General features: G+C 41.9%; 1 pseudogene; it reads right to left on the bottom strand.

Annotated features, from left to right (window-relative positions):
• Positions 1–2,742: 2,742 nt before the first annotated feature.
• On the bottom strand, positions 2,743–7,712 carry LOC114054432 (annotated as a pseudogene).
• Positions 7,713–8,243: the final 531 nt, after the last annotated feature.

Raw genomic sequence — 8,243 nt, 5'->3', positions numbered from 1 at the left:
TTTTTTTCTGACTGCTTGAAGTATTTTCTCTTTGACCTGGGAGCTCTGGAATTTGGCTATAATATTCCTGGGAGTTTGCCTTTGGGGATCTCTTTCAGGAGGTGATCAGTAGATTCTTTCAATTTCTATTTTACCTTCAGGATCTAAGATATCAGGGCAGCTTTCCTTGATAATTTCTTGAAAGATGGTGTCTAGGCATTTTCTTTGATCATGGGTTTCAGGTAGTCCAGTGATTCTTAAATTATCTCTCTTTGATCTATTTTTCAGGTCAGTTGTTTTTCTGATGAGATATTTTACATTTTCTCCTTCTTTTTTTATTCTTTTGACTTTGTTTTATTGTTTGTTGATGTTTCATAGAGTCATTACTTCCACTTGCTCAATTTCTAATTTTTAAGGCATTATCTTCTTCAGTGAGGTTTTGTACTTCTTTTTCCATTTGGCTAATTCTCCTCTTTAAGGAGTTCTTATCTTTAATTAATTTTTGTGCATCTTTTACCATTAGACCAATTCTGGTTTTTTCAGTTTTTTGGTTTTTTTTGGCAAGGCAATTGGGGTTAAGTGACTTGCCCAGGGTCACACAGCTAGTAAGTGTCAAGTGTCTGGTCTGTGACCAGATTTGAACTCAGGTCTTCCTTACTCCAGGGCTGGTATTGTATCCACTGTGCCACCTAGCTGCCCCTTGAGTGCCTCTTTTACCAAGCTGTTAATTCTCTTTTCATAATTTTCTTGCATCACTGTCATTTATTTTCCTAATTCTTCTTCTACCTTCTTATCTCTTTCTTTAACTGTTCCAGGAATTCTTGCTGGCCTTACGCCCATTTTTCTTTGAGGTTTGTTTTTAGCTGTTTTCACATTGTTGTCTTCTTCTGAATTTATGTCTTGGTCTTCCTTGATGCTGTAATAGCTTTTTATGGTCAAATTCTTTTTTTTTTTTTTTTAACTCATTTTCCCAGCCTATTTCTTTACCTTGAACTTTATGTTAAAGTTGAGCTCTGCTCACTTAGGCATGGGGATGCACTGTCCCAAGCTTCAGGCTTTTTTGTGCTGATGTTTTCAGAACTAGTTCTGGGGGGTGGTCTGCAAGTTTTTGATGCTTAAGGTGGTGTCATTCTGGGAGAGCTATTGTCACTGCTTTTCTGGTTTGTGCTCTGGTTTTTACCCAGGAAGAATCCTTGGTCCCCTGCAGCAACAAATGCTAGTACTTGCTTTGCCTTGGAACTGTGACCAGTGCCCCTGCTCCCTTGTGACAGACCTCTAATGCTTCTCTCTACCCTGGAACTATAACCCAGAACTGTGTATGCACAATACAGCTACCAATCAGTGCCAGCTGTACCCAGCAAAGGGTCCCCTATAATCTCTTTCTGACCAGTTGTCTGATCCCCTTACTGAGAGTTTCTAAGATGCTGTTTCTGTTGCTGTTATGGGCTCTGGACAGGCCTCCATGCAGTGCTACAAACTTCTTCTGCCAAATTCCTAAGTTTTCTTAGGCTGGAAAAATGTCTCCCTCTGATCTTTTTTTGGCTCTAATTCTGATTTGAGGCATTATTTTAAAGTTGTTTGGAGGGGAATGTTGACAGAGTTCAGCTGGGTTGCCTCTAATTCACCATCCTGGTTCTGCACCTTCCAGGAAGATTGTTTTAATTGGCAAATAATGTATTAGTATTATGAAAATAGTTCTTACCTCAAGGACTCCCCTGAAAGGGTCTTAGTGATCCTTAAGAGTTTTCTCAGGCCATACTTTGAGAACCATTCAGTATTGCCTGGATTGTAGAGGGGCTACTTGCTTGTTTCTCTTCCAGATATGAGAGCCTGTGGTATGCAAATAGGTGTCAAGGCTGGCTAAAGAGCACAAAGGATATAACCACACCTTGGTTAGGTTGGTCAGGATTTGACTCTGAGAATTCAGAGCCAAGGATGGGGAAAGCTGGGGTAAGGTGAATAGTAGGAATTCAGTTAGTAATAAAGTCTGAGTTTCTTATCCAGAACAAGCAGGTTGGGCAGGTTAGATAGTATGGGAATACCGATAGGCTGGGTAATAGAACACACAGAACATATGCTAGACTCAGGTTTGGAAAAGCAAAAAATCTGGGCAGAGATCATAACTAAGAGTACTGTTGAAAGGTTGAATTGAACCAACGAGCACTTTCTGATAAGTGCCACCACCTCTTAATATTTTAGCTCATGTTTTCCATGGCAGTTTCACTTTAGGGATGTCTGTCCTGTTTTAAAAAGGTCACCTCATCACAGGGAATTGGCTTTTCTTGGTCAGTCATTTCACTTTTTTTGAACCAGAAACACTCTGATTCTGCTTTAGGAGACAGCTGTCTAGGATAGGTGTGAGGTTCCAGGTAGATCTGGATGAGTAGAGAATCTACTCAGGGTTATCCCTACCTGATTTATTATCTGATTTGGGATCAGGGATAGGGTTCCTATAACAGGATATTTGCCCAAGGTTCTTACATGAGGAATATTTGAAATAATTCAATATTTAAAGTCATCCCTTGGGGTGTCCTTCCTCCCCTTGCTTTCCTCCACTACCTTCCCTGGCCCTGGGCTATTCCAGATCTCATCTTGTCTTTTTTGACGATTCATCTGCCTTGGATAAGAAAGGAGTCACCACCTCAACTTCTTCTAATGAGAGGGAAGACCACTATCTGTCCTACTATTGCCTCTTAAATTCCTCCAGACCTTGCTATATGCTTTACACCTATAACTTGTAGGATTGTGTCTCAACAATGGCACCTATCTATAGCCTAGGTGCTGAATATGAAGATTCTAACTATCTGTAGGTTCAGGGGCCTGGCTGCCGGGGCGGGGAGAAGGGGTTGGGCCTTGCTTAGCATAGCCAGGCTCTGCTCATGGAAACAGGCCTGCTGGAAGTCCCCACTCAGGTTATCCACTGTTTCCATCAAGTTGTTCTGGCCAGGCACTGTGCTTGCCGCAGTATCGACATGATAGTGGGCCCCAGCAGCAGCACAGTCGAGGGGCACACCTATAGTCTGCCCACCATGGAAGGGCATGGCGAGGTCCTGTGAGCTGGAGCTGTCGCTGTTGCGTATGGGCAGAATGTTGTTCCACAGGGGTTGAAAATAATGCCCATTGGGGTAGGCCAGCGAGGCGCCTGGGCCATTGACAGGTGGGGATGGGGTTGGTTTCTCCAACAGCGGTTTCAGGTGGAAGGGCTGGCCTATGCAAAGTTCTTGTGGGTAAGTGGGTTCCTTGCCTGTGAAACTTGGCCCTGCCATTTCTTGCCCCGAAGGAAGTTTGTTTGCCAGGCCACTGGCAGAGTTACCACCAGCTTGACTGCACATTTGTTGCAAGTGGGCCAACTGGTGCTAGTTCCAGGCCACTGGCTTGAGGTCGCTGGGTTAGCCAACCATTGCCCTACTGATCCCCATCGTGGGCAGGTTGTCAGCACCGTTGGTGGGCATTGCTGTGGCAGCAGTGTGCTCCATGGGGTTGACCACACAGGAAGGCATCGGAGTAGGGAAACTATGGGTTGACATCGAGTGCTCATGTTGATAAGCAGGCTGCGGCTGATGGGGCTGGGGTTGGCGGGGCTGGGGTTGGCGATCCGACCCTCGCACACTGAGGTAGTGCTGATGTCTGGCAAAACTGGTTGATCTGATGTACGATGCTGCTCAGGTCCGGGGGCTGGGTCTACTGCAGAGTGGCTGCCATGGAGAAGGGAATGGTTGAAGTAGACACAGTCACATTCAGTGGGACTACTGGCCCTGTTATCTGACCAAATGATATTCCTAAAAGACTCCTGAGCCTTTCGATCCACCTGACTTCTCAACCCTTGGGACTTCTTGGCTTTTTCTTCTGCCTTATAGCTGAACTTTCCTTTCTTTGTTGTCTTCCTCGTTTAGAGTACATGCTCTTTGAGACCAGGGACTATCTCATTTTTTCCATTTGTATCCTCAGGGCTTGGCACATAGCAAATACTCATTTATTAATTCATGAAACAGGAAGACTCAGAGGGGACACGAGCGAAAAAGCTAAAGAACTTTTGCTAAGAATCAAAAGATGGAGGGAAAAAAGCCATATTTTTTTTTGTGAGGGTAGACAACAGACCACTTGAACAGGAGACATTAAATGAGGAGTTTGGGAAACAGACCAGATACCTAGCAGAGAAGCACAGAGAAACTTTATTTATAAATAAATAATCCATAAACTTGAGTGGTTCCGTATAATCAAGTATAAACTCCTTTGTATGTTGTTTAAAACTCTTTTCAACCTGGCCTAACCTATATTTTCAGTCTTATTACATATTGCTCCCTCTTACATAGTCTACAATCCAGCTAAATGTGCTTTTTTTTTTTTTTGTCCCTCCATTCCATCTCTTGACTTTGTGCCTTTGTACTGACTATCCTTCCTCCCTCCTTCTAGGCATGGATTCTTTCCTGGAATCCTTGGTTTCTTTCAAGCCTCATCTCAAGCTCCACTTTCAGCATAAGGCTACTGAGGGAATCAGAAAACAAAGTTGCCATGGATCTGTTTTCTATATCTTTTGTTTATGTAATTCTGCTTCTGTTCAAGCCTGGGCCAGTTTTGCTAAGGGAAAGCCATGAACTTTGTGCTGCTTATGTGGAAGGAAATGTGACTCCTGAATGGCTGAGAGAAACATGATCCTGCGTATACATACATGTGAGCAAATTCACTCAAAAACTCAGATTTCTAAAAGCCATATACAAGTGCAAGCAATAATAAAGCTAATGATGAATGAAAAAGAATGGCAAGTATCCTCAAGAATTTTGTTAAGAGCCATTGGCCCACAATGAGCTGAGGTAAGCATGGAATGCTAAACACAAGAAGCGTGTTTTTTTAAGTTGTTTTTGGGGAAAGAGGATAATGAAAAAGTTGAGGACTATTGCCTTGGTGGAATAATATTATGATAGTGAGTATTTTTCTTCTGTTTACTCTTCTTGGAGAATGAATTTTGTGCTGAGAAAGATAAAACAACGATGGTTAACTTTAAACCTCAGTCAAGGGAGAATTCTATTAGGCAACATCTAGCTGCCCTACTTGTCACTACTTGGCAAATAATTGTTGAGTAATGAAATAAATAGCAGATGTTATTACTGAGCCATCGCTAGTTATTTGTGAAAGATTATATAGAATGGTAGATGTGTCCTGGGACTGGAGAAAATCAAATAGCTCAATTAAAAAGAAGAAAAGAGACTAGCCAAGTCTATAAATTGTAGAATAGTGAGTTTGGCATATTCCTGGCAGAATTCTAGACCCTATTATTATTTTTTTCTTTTTTTCTTAATTTATTTTCAGTTTTCAACATTCACTTCCATAAACTTTTGAGTTTTAAATTTTCTCCGCCTCCAAGACAGCACGCAATCTGATATAGGCTCTACGTATGCATTCCTATTAAACACAATTTCACATTAGTCATGTTGTAAAGAAGAATTAGAACCAATAGAAGGAACTACAAGAAAGAAGAAACAAAACAAAATAGAAGAAAAAAAAAGAACAAATAATATGCTTCGATCCGCATTCAAACTCCATAGTTCTTTCTCTGGATGTGAATAGCATTTTCCATCATGAGACTTTTGGAGAAGTCTTAGATCCTTGCACTGCTGAGAAGGGCTAAGTCTATCAGTTAGTCATCACACAATGTGACTGTTACTGTGTACAATGTTCTCGTGGTTCTGCTCACTTCATTCAGCATCAGTCCATACAAGTCTAGACCACATTATTAAGAGTATATTTGAGTTCTCAGAAAGTGAAAAAATAATCACTAAAAACCTGCATGACTTCATCAAGATAAGTCACACCAGACTAAATTTATTTCCTTTTTTTTTTTCCGTAGAGTAACTAATTTCCTATATTAAAGTAATGCTGTAGACTCTACACATATTTCAATAAAGCATTTAACCTAATCTTTCATGCAATATTTGTAGATAATATGGAGAAATGTAGACTAGAAAATGAAACAGCTAGGTGAATTTGGAATTAATTCCATGACTAGACCCAAAAAGTAGTCCTTAACTGAATCAATGTTAACTTGAAGGGAGGATCCAGGAGAAAGGATTCTAGGATATGTCCTTGACAACTCTTCAACATTTTTTATCAATGATTTGGTTGAAGAAATAGATGACACTTTATGAAATTTGCATGTCAGATGAAATTTGGTGGCATGCCTAAAGTGTTGAAGACAGAGGCCATGTTAAAAAAAAAATTCTTCCAGTAGGCTCTGAGGAAGAGCCAAGTTGAATCTGATGAAATATAATGGGAATACATATTACAGTATATACTGTGGTTTGGTTCTACACTTTGGTTTAAAAACTATAAAATTCGCCAATACTGAATTGGGGAGCACCCTTCTTGTGCTTAGCATTCCATGCTTACCTCAGCTCATTGTGGGCCAATGGCTCTTTTTTCTTTTCTTTTTTTTTTTTTTTGCATGTGAGGCAATCTGGGTTAAGTGACTTGCCCAAGGTCACACAGCTAGTACTTGTCAAGTGTTTGGTCTGAGGCCGGATTTGAACTCAGGTCCTCCTGACTTCAGGGCTACTGCTCTATCCACTGAGCCACCTAGCTGCCCCTTGGGCCAATGGCTCTTAACAAAATTCTTAAGGATATTTGTAATTCTTTTTCATTCATCATTAGATTTATTATTGCTTGCACTTGTATATGGCTTTTAGAAATCTGAGTTTTTGAGTGAGTTTGCTCACATGTATGTATACGCAGGATCATGTTTCTCTCAGCCATTCAGGAGTCACATTTCCTTCCACATAAGCAGCACAAAGTTCATGGCTTTCCCTTGGTGAAACTGGCCCAGGCTTGAACAGAAGCAGAATTACACAAACAAAACATATAGAAAACAGATCCATGGCAACTTTGTTTTCTGATTCCATCAGTAGACTTATGCTGAAAGTGGAGCTTGAGATGAGGTTTGAAAGAAACCAAGGATTCCAGGAAGGAGTCTATGCCTAGAAGGAGGGAGGAAGGATAGTCAGTACAAAGGCACAAAGTCAAGAGATGGAGTGGAGGGACAATTGCAGAGGCACATTGTATGAGGGCTGAGTATTAAAGGGGGGGGGTGGAATTTATCCTGGAGAAGACTTAGGTGTTTATACATATTAGGCGGTGGTATTATTAGATAAATATCAGATCCACACTACCAACTAAAGGAATTATGGAAGGTTTGCCATAGGAGGTGCTACATAAGACGAAGGTAAAGAATCCAAAACACAGGGCAATGGGAGAGCACCTCGTGGGCAAGAGGGTGGGTGGTAAATTGTTCAGAGACAAAGATAATTTCAAAGAAGCTGAGGGAGTGAATGCAGAATTTGGAGGGACAGCAAGTAGGCCAGTTTGGCTGAAATACAGGGAATGAAGAAGGGTTATGTGCAATAAGCCCAGAATGGTAGGGCATAGCTAGATAGTGAAAGGAAGGGCTTTCCAGGTGAAGCTGAGGCATTTACCCCAAGGGCTTCCTCTTAATTTCTTCTGTAAAGTTGCAGCCCATCTGCTTTTCTTTGACAGAGCTTTTAAAGATTAGTTTGAATTTCGATACACAGACTCCTCAGTCATTAAAGAAGAATTAATTTTCACTCCCTAGAATAGCCTCAACTCTCTGTTTTCAGATTTCCTAGTGCTTTTCATTTTCCTACAGCAACTCTAAGGTATGGACATCTCTGCCTCTGTCAGCCCACAGACAGCCCCAAACTTCGTGGTGGCGCACCGCGCTGCATCACGGGAAATGGAAGGAACTAGGCAAGGAGGAGTGAAGTAAATCCCTCCCACCCTTGTACACAGATGGGCGGGGTTTCTTGTTACGCATGCTCAGTAGTCAGAGAGAAACACGTGAGTCCCAAGGGAGAGCCCGAGGTAAGAAAAGCAGCCGCCTCGTGGACATGCTGATCACACCTTGTGCTCCCCTGGATCTCTTGAGGCCATTTCTGGAGCCACGTGCTTTCTTGGAGGATTACGGGGGACAGAACTCTGGCCTGGAACTACTCTGTGAGTAATACTTTACCCCCGTGTTTTTTTCTCACAATTCTTGTGGCTTTGGGCCTTAAAATGGACGTGTTGATTAGGGGGTGAGCAAGAGACAATGAGATGTTACCTGGGTGATAGATTCTTGCGAAGGTGGGGTTAACTCATTGATAGGCGGGAGAAAGTGCGATCATTGACTTGCCCAAAGAGAGCTCACCAATGAGAAAACAGACTTCATTTTATGGTAAGAAGTGATGCCCTCCTGGGCATACACCTCCCTGCAGTTG

The sequence above is a fragment of the Vombatus ursinus genome, unplaced genomic scaffold (assembly GCF_900497805.2).
Source record: "Vombatus ursinus unplaced genomic scaffold, bare-nosed wombat genome assembly UNPS02014813.1, whole genome shotgun sequence".
Classification (NCBI taxonomy): Eukaryota; Metazoa; Chordata; class Mammalia; order Diprotodontia; family Vombatidae; genus Vombatus; species Vombatus ursinus.
The sequence above is the reverse complement of the archived record's forward strand: the minus strand, read 5'-3'. Positions and strand labels throughout refer to the sequence as shown.